The 14,777-nt window shown below is 41.4% G+C and overlaps 1 protein-coding gene across 3 annotated transcripts in view; it reads right to left on the reverse strand.

Moving 5' to 3' along the window:
• Window positions 1-14,777, reverse strand: part of LOC140210856 (bis(5'-adenosyl)-triphosphatase-like) — a 998,443-nt gene that overhangs the window by 264,820 nt on the left and 718,846 nt on the right. The gene's annotated exons all lie outside the window — the stretch shown is intronic.

The raw sequence follows: 14,777 nt of genomic DNA on the forward strand, positions 1-14,777 counted from the left end.
TAATGGGCTCAAGAACATAGTCCCTTACACAACTTAGTAACACTGCAAAACTGTTACAATGTTACAAAATCACTTGAGCCCTAAACCACTGGCAATAGCTGAGATATTTAGATTTTACAAAAGGAACCAGTCAAAAGATGAAAGCATTTCTGAATACATTACAGAACTGCGCAAACTTTTCCAGTACTGTGACTTTAGAGATGGACTTTCTGATGTATTAAGGGACAGGCTTGTATGTGGCATGTATAGTCAAAGCTCTCAAACAAGGTTACTGGCAGAAGGAGATCTAACTTTAGAATGGCAATTGACCATTGCAACATCATTGGAGACTGCTGCAAAGGATGCAGCAGAACTACAGAAAAGGTTAGAATGTGAAATGTGCAAAATGTCCCTGATTGGTGCACAAAGCCAAAAATGTTATCGATGTGGCAAATCTTTCCATGATACAAATGACTGTTGGTTCAAAGAAAAAGTCTGCAGAAAGTGTCACAGCCAAAGTCACATAGAGAGAGTGTGCAAGGCAGACAAAGAGCATAACTGAGTGAAAAGTAATTCTCAAACAGAAAATTATGCAACTGCAAAAAGTTATTGAATGTAAATCAGAATCAGGCAACATAGAGTCTGACAAGGTGAACTGTCATGTCTAGAACTGCATAGTAAACTGTAATAGATCACAAGAATATCTGAATCACAATAGATATGTCCAGTGTAAAACTGAAAATGGAGCTGGATACAGCGTCAGCTTTGACCATTATTCCAGAGGCTGACTACAACAGACTGTTTTCTAAGATACCATTAGCGAAGACCTCAGGTGAAAAAGTGTCTCCCAAAGGCAAACTGAAAGCAAATGTGACATATGGAGGCCAAACCCAACAGTTAGAGCATTATGTATTGAAAAGTGGAGGGCCAATGCTTTTTGGACATGAGTGGTTGAGAAAAATCCAACTAACTGGCACTCAATCAAAGCTCTCAATGTGGCATCAACAAGCAATGGCAGCCCAAATGGTAGCACTGACCAGAGATTGGCATAGCTGCTTAATGCCAATGAGAAGGTGTTTGAGAAGGGGACTGGAAAACTCAAAGGTAGTAAGGCCAGAATTGAATTGAATGAAGCAGCAACACCAAAATCCCATGAAGCGTGTCCAGTGTCTTACATACTATGTCCTAAAGTGGATGCTGAATTTCAGAACTTAGAGGCATCTGGAATTCGCTCCAAGGTTGAGTGCAGTGATTGGGCCATGCCTGTTGTCCTGGTAATCAAGAAAGGCAAGGCCGGAAATGTTCATATATGTGGGAATTTCAAAGTGAACATCGACCCAGTGCTGTGTAATGTGCAGTACCCCTGCCACAAACAGAAGATATTTTTGCACCTTTGGTAGGCGGGGAGAGGTTTTCAAAGATTGACTTGTCATGAGCCTATCTGCAAATGGAGATAGAAGTGTAAAGTAGGAAGTTGCTTACAATCAACACTCACAAGGGACTGTTCCAGTATAACCATCTCATCTTTGGCATTGAATCAGCTCCAGCAATTTGGCAAAGAGCAATGGACCAAGTGCTCCAAGATATCCCAGGAACGCAATGTTACCTTGATGACATCATCGCGACTGGCAGAAATAATGAAGAGCACCTCCAGAAGCTAGGTAAGGTGCTTACCAGGCTGAGTGAGTATGGTCTGCTCACAAAGAGAGAGAAATGTGAGTTTTTCAAGAATGAAATCTCATATTGTGGGGAAGTCATTGACAAGCATAGTTTACATAATTCACAAGAGAAAATTGAAACAGTGCTACAGGCACCCAAACCGGAAAATGTGTCACAACTCAGGACATACTTGGGTCTTGTAAACTACTACCACTGGTTTCTCCCAAACATTGCTACAGTGCTGCATCCACTGAACACCCTGTTCTAGACAGAAGCAAAGCAAGAATGGTCAGAAAGATGTGAAAAAGCATTCAAGGAAACAAAGAGACTAATAACATCCGATGAACATCTCATCCATTATGAACATCCCTGCCCATCAGACTGGCATGCGATGCATCCCCTTATGCATTGGAGCTGTTTTGTCACACATTGTGAAAGACGGATCTGAACGTTCGATTGTGTTTGCTTCAAGATCACTGATGAACACAGAGCGTAACTATGCACAGAACAACTGAGAGACCCTTAGTCTGGTATGGGGAATAAAGAAGTTCCACCACTACCTCTGTGGAGAAAAGTTTACACTAGTGACAGATCACCAGCCTCTTGTATCCATTTTCAGTTCTATGAAGGGAATTCCAGTGATGACTGCTACCTGGTTACAACATTGGGCTCTATTCCTATCAGCCCACCCTTATGACATAGAGTTCAAGGGTACCAAACAACACAGCAATGCTGATGGCTTGTTACGTCTTTCACTAATGGCGACAGAAGAACAGAAGTCTTTATACTGTGACCAAGCAGAAATGTTCCCCACCACATTGGTAACCAGTTGGTACCAGTGCTGGTAACAAATTCTGAAATACAAAGGGAAACAAGGAATGACCCAACATTGTCAAAAGTCTATGAAATCACCATGCAAGGATGGCCAGCTCATGGTAACCCTATGCTTCCAGATTTCTCAGTGAGACAAGATCAACTGTCGGTATGTCAAAGAACGCTGATGTGTGGATCTCGGGTTGTGGTTTGCTTGAAACTGCGTACCAGAATGTTAGAGATCTGAATGAAGGACACTTGGGTACCGTCAAGATAAAGAGTCTCACCCAGAGCTACGTGTGGTGGCCGGGAATAGATAAACAGATTGAAAACTTGATCAAAAGCTGTTTGGGATGCCAAAAAGTTCAAAATGCACCCCTACTGGCACCCTTACACCCATGGGAGTGGCCATCATTACCATGGCAAAGAGTACATATTGACTTTTCTGTGCCATTCATGGACTCCATGTTTTTGATTGTTATGGATGCTCTTTTGAAGTGGCCAGAAGTTATACCAATGAAGTCAGCAAAAACTGTAGTAGCTCACAGGACCCATCATGTCTTCCTTAAAATTCTATTAAAATGTTTATAATTTACTAAATTTAAAGTGGCTGTTCGACTTAGTCAGTTGTTGCGCTTCCTCATAGATTTTAACATATTGCTAGACAGAAGCATAGATCCATACATCACAGCGGATCTGAAAGCATCCAGCCCACAGAGTGAGCGGAGCATAGCTACTAAGCTGATGCTTCTAGGATTTTTCTTTGCTGGGACTAAACGTGGTGCTTTGCAATTCTCCAACTTGCATTGTCCCTCTTCAGCTCCTTAATATTCTCTGGAATCAGTAGTTTCACATCCAGCTTCCATGTCTCCTTGTCTGCCTTCTGGTCATTGGCTCATGCCCCACAGCCATCCTGCAGCCTCCTCGCCACGAGGTTCCTGCACGCTGATGTCTGTGTTTTCTTATCTGTATAATGTTTCTCAGAGGCCTATTACATTGTATCTGGTTCCTTCTGTGCCTTTTTACTTCTTCACCACCTGCCAATTCTTCTTCTTGTCCCTACACCACTCCCTCTTCCAGTAACTCTACTTCTTGGGAAGGGGGCTTGAGTTTTGTGGGAACACGTGGACGAAGGGTGTTCCTCACTCCTCCCAGTCAGTATCAGTCTCTGCAGTGGTAGCGGGGGGGACTGTTGGCATGATGTGTCACACTCTCCATGAGATGAATTCAAGGCACAGACAGCTCCTGCACATACTTTTGATCTATCAGGTCTCGACAGGTTTAAGTTATTCTACGGAGAACACAAACACTACTTTTTGTGAGTAAAAATGCGAGTGACTTTTGTTCCAGGTCTTTACATATGCAACTCATATAGACATTTTGGTGTCAGTGGCTGGGCTAGGTAAGGTTGAACAGAATCTACTGGAATTTATATAAAAAAAAACAAGAAGTCTGTTGCTTTTAGACCTCACATTCTCTCAATAATTCACAGTAGTTTAGTTGGAGTCCTACACGCACAGTAGTTTAGAAATGGGTTCATGTAATGCTTGTTTTCAGATGCTATGTGATCCATTTTCAATTTTACAGTGTAGATTGTACTGGTAATAATTTCGAAGTGAAATCTTGCCAACCGTGAAATTGGACTGGTCTCTTTCAGGGACAAACCTCAATGGTGCCCCTGACCTTTTCCTGGGTGAGGTGTTCACCAAATGACATCAGCAGTCACACAATACCTACTGCTGCCTGTGACAACCAGAAATGGAATAAGAAACAGAGTAAATGGAGTAAGAAACGTCCCTGCTGTGACTATTTCTGAACAGTCTCAAGAGAACAAGGGTATGTTGACCTAGTCCACTGGCTTTGTCAGTATTTAAATGAACATTCTGTCAATAATTGCACATATAAGACCATAAGAAATAGAAGCAGGAGGAATTTGGATAAGTTCATGGATGGGAGAGGTGTGGTTGAGGTGTAGGTTGACGGGATTTAGCAGAATAATAAGTAGTTTGTCATGGGCCGAAGGACCTGTTTCTGGCTTGTAGTGCTCTATGACTCTATGGCTCTATAAGCCCATTCAATTCCTCATGCCTGCATTCAATAAGAATGTACATTAGTCCGTCATTTATCTCAGCATATGTTCCAGTGCTGTCCCCATAATCCATGATCCAAGAGTTCGCCGATCTCTGTTCAGTGACTTGACATCCACTTCCTCCAGAGGGATGAATTTGAAATGATTCACATCCTCTGGGTGAAGAAATTTCTCCTCATCAACATTCTGAATGACCAACTCCTTTTATGATACTGCGATGCCTTTTTCGACACAGCCCAGCCATGGTAAAACCAACCTCATCTCTACACTATCAAGCTCCTTAGCTATTTGTATGTTTCAATAAGATCACTTTCAATTCTGATCTCAAGAGAGGAAAGACCCAGCCTGCTTAATCTCTTCTCCTTCATAAAAACTGCCTTGCCAAGAACAGCTGGGTAGCTTCAGAACTATTCCAGCACCTTCAAAACCATGTGCTAAAACTAGCAGCTTCAGAGTTTCTGAGATTCTCATATAATGGGTACCTAGGTGGTGTCCCCGCAGGCAGCTCCATTTCTCATCACGTTAGGCTATGACGGCTGCTGTATTACCCAGTCAGGGTCTTCTTGATAGGAAGCAAGGGCATGTCCATGTCAGAACAGTCTTTGCCTATGAAGTTTTCAGAGAAATTTATACATCTCAGATGAACAATGTATTCCCCAGCCTAGATTATCCAAATATGACATTACCGAGATATATGGCTAATTTCCTGCTCACTGCTACTTCAGAGAAATCTCACAGGTTCTGTTGTCATGAATTAACAATTGCATTTACTTTGATGCATGACAACCACAGCAGAGGGATTTGCCAGCTTGCTGGACTCCCACAAGTTCTGGTGACTGTTGACCACATACAGTAAGTACACTTATGGGCACCCATGTGACCATAACTAGGCCTCTTAATAATTTGGAGAATTTTATGAACTGGAAAGACCTACTATCTTATTGTGGATCATAAAAAGAATTTGTTCATGGTGAATGTTAAACTTTATGTTTGATGAGGGAATCCACATTGCCAGATAATTTTCAGTAGTCGTCACTGCTAGGAGGGATAGTTCCAACAGAACAAGAGCTACCTCTACTCTTGCTATATCCCAAAACATCAACTGAGAGCTATATGTGTGCCGGGATTGCAGTGGAAAGCACTATAAATCATTTGAAGAAGATATTTAATTGTCTACATCCATTCAGGGATAACTTACAATGCACAATAGGCAGACATGGAGACCTCATTGTCATTTTCTGCATGTCAGCTCCAGAGTACAGATGTTGCTGAGAGAGGAGAAATGAAGAGACCAAGGACCAATAACAAGACAAGTAGGAGCAGGAAGGAGAAGGTGGCTACCAGGAGGATATCCTTGTTCAGCATCTAGAACCTCAGCTTCCTGCTGCATGGGTAAGTCAAGTATTGGCCAAATAAAATAAAAAAGACTCCCAGTGAAGGATTGTTTCCCAAAAGGAGTCCCAAAGCAAAATTAAGAGTGCCATAATAAGGGACTACTCTGCATGATAATCCTTAGCACCAATGTAGTGCAACAATAATCAACTAGGAGAGCCTAGAAACTGCAATAACATTCTCTCATATGCTGCACTGATTATAACAGTTCCCTGATACCATAACTTAAATACCTAATTACAAAATCTCTTGTGTTTCCTGTTGTGGAAACTACTTAAGTGACACTTTCCATGCATCAGCTCTGCTCTGCATGTCTAAACATTGGTCAAGACCCGGAAGTCATTGGATTGTGGTCCAATTTCAGTGATGGTTAGTCAGCATTGCAGCCACATCATATGTGACATACATATCAACATAATGATTGGATCAGAATTCATTGAGTAGCAAGATTAACCACAGGGCTATCATTTCAAGCATGCAGTCCACCATCATTCAACAATGAGAAAAACCTTGGGAACACCAACTGAGGTTATTTTCAATCAACTGACCACTTCAAGATACTCAGTGGGGAACAACTGTTTCAGCAGCGGAAACATCAGTATTCACTCAGATCTCAACAAACCGATGTAATCAATGTGACAAACATCTTCCTGCTCAAGCCACCACATCTCATCAATGCTTTTAATTTCAAATAAAAATAAAAACAATCATACGGATATTTAAAAAGGAGATGATGAGCAAAAGTTAATATTGGTCTCTTAGAGATTGCAACAAGAAAATTATATTGGGGAATAAAGAACATCACAGAATTTAAACAGATGCTGTGTAACACACACAAAATGCTGAAGGAACTCAGCAAGTCTGGCAGCATCCATGGAGAGAAATGAACAACTGATGTTTCAGAAGAGTCTAGGCCCAAAATGTTAACTGTTCATTTACCTCCATAGAGGTTGCCTGATTTGCTGAATTCTTCCAGTGTTTTGTGTATGATGCTCAGGATTTCCAGCACCTGCAGAATCTCTTGTTTCTCTGTTAAGTACAAACTGAAAAGCTTCAGGGAGGAAAATGGGAAAAAATTAGATCACCTCCAGTTTGTTGAGATGCTGAACTTGCAAGTGCACCCTGCCCGTGAAGGTGGCCTCCCTTTCATTTCATGCTTGCTTAGCCAGAATAGAAGAAATAAAAGGTATCAGACAAGCGTTACATCATTCTGTCTTTGGAGGCTTGACCACTGTCTGGGATTAAAGGGGTAAAGTGCCAACGTAGAAGAAGATGGAGTCTGCGGAGGCTATGGATGAAGTGATAGTTTGTGTAGTAACAGTTTCTGTAGTAATACATTGTTAACAACAGTTTCTGTATTAATGCATTGTTAGCAAGAGTTTCTGTAGTAATACGTTGTTAGCAACGGGTTGTGTGTGCAAGTATGAATTGTTATCTTGAGCAACGATTCAAGAAAAGCAGCTTTCTGCAGAGCTTGAGATCACAGGACAATTACTTATGGATCATATGCACCATCTTTAAAAGATGAGTGGGTCTCTTGGGACTTTCTGTGGAGTTCGAGATCACTTTGGTTATGAGGCACTTGGCAAGGAGCAATAAAATAGGAGGCTAGGTTTAAGCAGAGTGGACATTGTAGGAATGGCTATTGTATGATTGGGCCAGGGTTAGAATGGGGAGATGAGGCTTTGGCAAGAAGAGGCAGAAGCTAAGGAAGGTTTTTGTTAAGTATTTTTGCTTTCTTTCTTATTGCATGGTTAGAGCAGCAGGGATGACAGTAGGAACAGAGATGTTCTCCTCTTGCAGGATGTGGGAAGACAGGGAACCTCCAGCATCCGTGACTACTACACCTGCAAGAAGTACATCCAGCTGCAGTTTCTTACAGACCTCAGCTGGAGCTGGATAACCTTTGGATCATTTGGGAGATGGAAGAGTTAATTAATAGGAGAGACAAAGAGTTAGTTACAGCTAAGGAACAGGTAACTGGGTGACCATCAGGAAAGAGAAAGGGGATAGGAAACAGTACAGGGTACGCCAGTGGCTACGCCCCCCAATAACGAGTATACTGGTTTGAATGCCGTGGGTGGGTGGGGGAAGAAAGCCTCTGTAGACAGGCCTCACCTCCCCTTCGTATCCCATCCCTTATTTATTTATTTATTTTTAATTATTTCTCTCTCTCTCTCCCCCCCCCCCTTTTTCTCCCTCTGTCCCTCTCACTATACCCCTTGCCCATCCTCTGGGCTTCCCCCCTCCCCCTTTCTTTCTCCCTAGGCCTCCCGTCCCATGATCCTCTCCCTTCTCCAGCCTCGTATCCTTTTTGCCAATCAACTTTCCAACTCTTAGCTCCATCCCTCTCCCTCCTGTCTTCTCCTATCATTTCGGATCTCACCTTCCCCCTCCCACTTTCAAATCTCTTCCTAGCTCTTCTTTCAGTTAGTCCTGACGAAGGGTCTTGGCCTGAAACGTCGACTGTACCTCTTCCTATAGATGCTGCCTGGCCTGCTGCATTCACCAGCAACTTTTATGTGTGTTGCTAGTAAACTGTTGCTTCTCTGACTGGAGGCCTGTGACTAGACGTGTGCTGCAGGGTTTGGTGCTGGGTCCATTGTTATTTGTCATCTATATTAATGATTTGAATGATAATGTGGTAAACTGGTTCAGCAAATTCATGCATGACACCAAGACTAGGAGTGTACTGGATAGCAGGAAGGGTATCAAAGCTTACAATGTGATCGAGACCAACTAGGCAAATGGGCAGAAAATAGCAGATGAAATTTAATGAAGACAAGTGTGAAGTGTTGTCGTTTGGGAGAACAAACCAGAGTAGGACTCACATACTGAACAGCAGGACACTGAGGAGTGCAGCATAGCAAAGGGATCCGGGAATACAGAACAATAATTCCTTGAAAGCGTCAAAACAGGTAGATAAGGTTGTAAAGAGTTTTTGGCACATTCCCCTTCATAAGTCAGAGTACTGAACACAGGAATTGTACAAAACATTGGTGAGGCTGAATTTGGAATGTTTTGTGTAGTTCTGGTAACTTACTTCTGGAAAAGATATCAATAAGATTGAAAAGATACAGAGAAAATTTACCAAGATGTTGTCGGGACATAAGCACTAGAGTAATAGGGAAAGTCTGCATAGGTTAGGATGTTATTCTCTGGGCCGTAGGAGAATGAGGGGAGATTTGTTAAAAAATATACAAAATAATGAGAGCTATAGATAGGATTAATACGAGTAGCATTTTCCCACTGAGGTTGGGTGACTACAACTAGGGGTCATAGTTTAAAGGTGAACAGTGAAATTTGATGGGAACCTAAGGGGCAACTCCACTCAAGAGGGAGGTGCGAGTGTGGTATGAATTGCCAGCTTAAGTAGTGGATGCAGGTTTAATCGCAACACTTTGGATGTATACATGGATGGGAGGGATATAGAGAGCTATGGTCTGAGTGCAAGTCAATGGGACTAGGCAGAGTAACAGTTCTGCAAAGACTAGAAGGGCCAAAGGACCTGTTTCTGTGCTGTAGTGTCGTATGACTCTATAAAAAATCTGTGTAAGAGAGTATACAAGTGCGTACGACATCAGAAAATTCCTACTAGCATTGTTGATGTCTTCTTACCCTGAGAGAAGTCCACTATAACTACATTCTGTCAACTTCCATCTGTGGTCTGGCAAGTGTCTTGCCATAAATGATGCACATGACATCTCTGCTGGCATCTCTTTTATACTTTGATTTGAACTTCTATATTTGTTTCACTCATCCCAGGGCTCTTTTCCTCTCCATTACAGTCTCTCTCTCCCCAGACAGCAACGCTTCACATTCCTGCTCTCAGGTTGCACAGGGACATTTATATATCATAAACCGTGATAATTAATATGTGCCTTTAAGGTCTGTGATCATAGCTCAGCAAAGTGTCAGCAGCTCCATTCAACTGACCCATGTTTATCTCTGGGGGTGAACCACCCAAGGATATTTCTCATTTTCCGATCCTGAGTGCCTGACTCGTCACAGGTTACAGAGCTTGTCGCCTCATTACTCAACCAATCACAACTCTTCCCGAATATATTCTCTTCCCCCCCACAAAACTGTCAACAGCCCCCACCATAATCCACACCTCTCTCCTCTTCTCCTATATTACCATAAGACCATAAGACCGTGAGATATAGGAGCAGAATTAGGCCATTTGGCCCATTGAGTCTGCTCCGCCATGCAATCACGGGCCGATCCAATTCTCTCAGTCATCTCCACTCCCCTGCCTTCTCCCCATACCCTTTGATGCCCTGGCTAATCAAGAACCTATCTCTGCCTTAAATGCACCCAATGACTTAGCCTCCACAGCTGCTCGTGGCAACAAGTTCCACAGATTTATCACCCTCTGACTAAAGTAATTTCTCTGCATCTCTGTTCTAAATGGACATTCTTCAATCCTGAAGTCATGCCCTCTTGTGCTGGACTCTCCTACTATGGGAACTCACTTTGCCATATCTAATCTGTTTAGGCCTTTTAACATTCGGAATGTTTCTTTTAGATCCCCCCTCATTCTCCTGAGCTCCAGGGAATACAGCCCAAGAGCTGCCAGACGTTCCTCATACAGTAACCCTTTCATTCCTGGAATCATTCTCATGAATCTTCTTTGAACCCTCTCCAATGTCAGTATATCCTTTCTAAAATAAGGAGCCCAAAACTGCACACAATACTCCAAGTGTGGTCTCACAGTGCCTTATAGAACCTCAACATCACATCCCTGCTCTTATATTCTATACCTCTAGAAATGAATGCCAATATTGCATTTGCCTTCTTCACCACCGACTCAACCTGGAGGTTAACCTTTAGGGTATCCCGCACAAGGACTCCCAAGTCCCTTTGCATCTCTGCAATTTGAATTCTCTCCCCATCTAAATAATAGCCTGCCCATTTATTTCTTCCACCAAAGTGCATGACCACACACCTTCCAACATTGTATTTCATTTGCCACTTCTTTGCCCAGTCCCCAAAATGATCTAAGTCTCTCTGCAGGCTCTCTGTTTCCTCCACCTATCTTTGTATCATCAGCAAATTTAGCCACAAATCCATTAACCCTATAGTCCAAACCATTGACATACATTGTAAAAAGCAGCTGTCTCAACACCGACCCCCTTTGGAACTCACTGGTAACTGACAGCCAGCCAGAATAGGATCCCTTTATTCTCACTCTCGGTTTTCTGCCAATCAGCCAATGCTCCACCCATGCTAGTAATTTCCCTGTAATTCCATGGGCTCTTATCTTGCTAAGCAGCCTTATGTGTGGCACCTTGTTAAAAGGCCTTCTGAAAATCTAAGTACACCACATCTACTGTATCTCTTTTGTCTACCCTGCTTGTAATTTCCTCAAAAAATTGCAGTAGGTTAGTCAGGCAGCATTTTCCTTTCAGGAAACCATGCTGGCTTTGACCTGTCTTGTCATGTGCCTCCAGGTACTCCGTAATCTCATCCCTAACAATCGATTCCAACAACTTCCCTACCACTGATGTCAGACTCACCTAATTTCATTTGCCTACACTACAAAGAAAAATAGGTGAGGGAGAAGCTTTTGATCCTGTAAGGCCCATTCAACACAACACATGCTTTGGGTTTATATAATTATGCAGCAATGAGCCCTAAATCATAATGTTCATTGGCAAATTAAATACCTTTGTTTCACGTTCCTTTGCTGGTGTCATTTATTTTTGAGTCCTGTTTATGTTACATTGGACTATTAACAAAGGCTGTCCCTATCTTAAGATAACCAGTGGGCATAACAAACACGTTGTTTCATTTTTCTGTAGAAGCATGATGATAGCATCCATTGCTTCTTCAATGATCACCGCCTCATGCCTTTGTACTACTGCTACAATGCAATTGAGATAAGTATAAGTGTTTGTACTATTATTCAACAGAATCAAGACTTTCTTAATCCATTAATACAAACCCAGCTTAACTTCTTAAATTCTTCCACAGCATCAAGAGATAAGATCTATACCTCCTCACTACTTCTTGTCAGGGTTTCAGTCTTGGTGGAAATTCATGGCCCCAAAATATTTGCACAACTTTTCTTTCAATGTGACTTTTATCTGAGATGTTTCCATCTATCTATTCTCTTTCATTTTACTGAGGTGACAGCATTTATTTCATTGTGAAAGGCTCTCGGGAAGTCATGTGATGTCCTCACTTTGAGGGTCTCAGCTTAGTACAAAACAACTGAGTGTGATTAAGCACATTGTGAAACACATGCTTTCCAGTTGGAAGGACACCTATTTATTTGCTGATGTCCCTTTCCACATATTTTTGCTAATAATAATGAATAACTCCCCGATGAAGTGTTCAATTGCCTTATTTATTATTTTGAATGAAACCACTCAGCTGAAACTTGATGCAGGATTATTTTTACATTGTTATCCTTGCAAAAGCCGGGAAGAATATGCCAAAGTACTAAAGCAGTATCTTGGCAGATTTACTGCCAGATTTAGCACCAGCGGCAGTCGCCTTTAAAAAGTCAGGCACTGAACCTGGTTACCGTGGCTGTCTTACAGGCCTATTACTCAGAGTCACAAACATTATTATCACATCGACAGCACATTTTTCAAATGGTACTTGCTTCTTAGCTAAGTTTCAATTCTTCCTGCTCCCAGCAGTGTCATAAAACATGGTTTGCATGATGCCACATGGCTGCCTATGTGACTTTATAAATCATGGCAGTAATTTCAAGAAAACTTGCAGAACATAAGTCGTTTGCTACAATCTGATAGAAGTGACATCAAACAATCAATGTTCTGTTCAGCCAGCCAAGACATCTGCTGCAAATTTTAAAATGAGGTGTCCTTTGTTCAGTCTCACAGGATCAACAAAAGGTCTTGCATAGGTTTTATATGCTGATTATATCTAGGGAACAGAATGGTAGCAGCACAAACATTCAGCAAAATACTTGCAATACTACAAACCACAATGGCACTGTTCAAGTGCTTTACTATTCAGCAGAACCTCAATAACATGCGTGCTAGTAACTATAGCATATATTATAGAACATAGTCCAGTACAGCATAGTACAGGTTCGTCGGCCCATGGTGTTGTGCTGACCTTTCAACCTACTCTGACATCAGTCTAACTAACCCTTCCCTCCCACATAGTTCTCCCTTATAAAGTGTATATTATTTCCAAAGCAATTCAGGAACAACTTCTTCCCCTCTGCTATCCAATTTCTAAGTGGACATTGAACCCATGAAAAGTATCTCAGTTTTTATCATTTCTATTTTTAATTTAACTACTTAATGTACATTAATTAATTTATTTTTTCTCTATATTTATCATGTATTACATTGAACTGCTGCCACTAAGTTAATAAATTTCACGACATATGTTGGTGATATTAAACCTGATTCTGATTCTAATATTCCTCAGTCACGCATGTAGGGTACTGTTTATATTAATTGTATCTAGGAGCAGGTAGGAACTTTATGGTTCTTCATTATTACTTGGTATCCTTATCTACTAAATGCTTCGGTAGAATAGCACTGTCATTATGAATAAAAACTCATTGTAGTACAGAATGGATTGAGTACCTAGCGGAGTAAGAAGCTTTCCCACATTTACTCAAGCTCTACAATAGCAGAAGTTGGCACTTACAGGCTAACTTTGTTCTTCCCATTTTTGTCTGAAATCAGTTAAGCTGAATACACCCACTGACTTCACTTATATATCTCAACCACTGTGGCTTTGATCATGTACTTGACATCTGAACTTGATCTGCAGTTTCTCAATCTAGTTCCAAATTTAGAAACATTGAATCATCAAATAGGATGTATTAAAAATATATATTTAACTGTCCCTCTCATCATCATACCCAGTCCCACCTCACCCATGCCTTCTGCTCTGTTCCCCTAATCCCCAATACACATATCCACCAGCCTAATTTTTAAAATTCTATGGGTAAGACTTCCATGAGTTGTTATGTACAGTCACCACCAATAATTACCCAAAGCATAAACAAATAGAGAGAGACCAGCAAACGTTAGGTATTCTTCTGACTCATGAATTCCCACTGTAAGAGATTTCATCCCTTTGAATACAATGAAAATTGCCATCAAACTGGCTCTTTATCTTCTAAGTTTTCTTTTGAAGCAGTAATGTTGCAAGGAAACAGATGCTGTATCCAGACTAAAACAATGAAACATTCCAAAGGTACCACCAGAAAGAGCTTTCAAAGACCCTGGACAGCAGAGAAATATTCCTCAGCAACAATTGACAGCAAATCACAGCAAAGTCTTCTTCAGTACCAATTTACTCACATCACAACAAAAAAAAGGAAGTTTTTGAGAAATACACACAGAGTGGCGGGGGATCTCAGCAGGCCAGACTGCATCGATGAAGAAGAATAAACAGTTGATGTTTTGGGCTGAGACCCTTCATCAGGAATGAGTTTATGAAATATCTTCATGTTTTTATGTGTAGCCGTGAAAGAGAAAGCATATGTGAAGCAATATATTCTATTATGGACGCTGCTCGGTATTTGGAAGGGAAGTGAACATCTATTTTACATTTTTATTATAATATATTTAATTGTGAGCTATCATCTAATTCTTAGACCAAGAGATCCTATTTCTAGGCATCCACAGATGCTGCCTTTTCAATAGCAGCAAGCAGACAGACTTAGTTGCCATCACAAGCAGAGTTGCTGAACTGAGATCAAGGATGGGGTTGTAGTTATGTCACCATATGTTATACATTTCTATGGCACAGAGTAATATTCATCGAATTACAAAATCTTAGAGCCAGACTCCTAGCAGAAACCAAATCACAAGCACACAGGAAAAGTCTAATTTCAGATGTATAC

This window comes from Mobula birostris, chromosome 16, assembly GCF_030028105.1.
Source record: "Mobula birostris isolate sMobBir1 chromosome 16, sMobBir1.hap1, whole genome shotgun sequence".
In the NCBI taxonomy this organism is placed as follows: Eukaryota; Metazoa; Chordata; class Chondrichthyes; order Myliobatiformes; family Myliobatidae; genus Mobula; species Mobula birostris.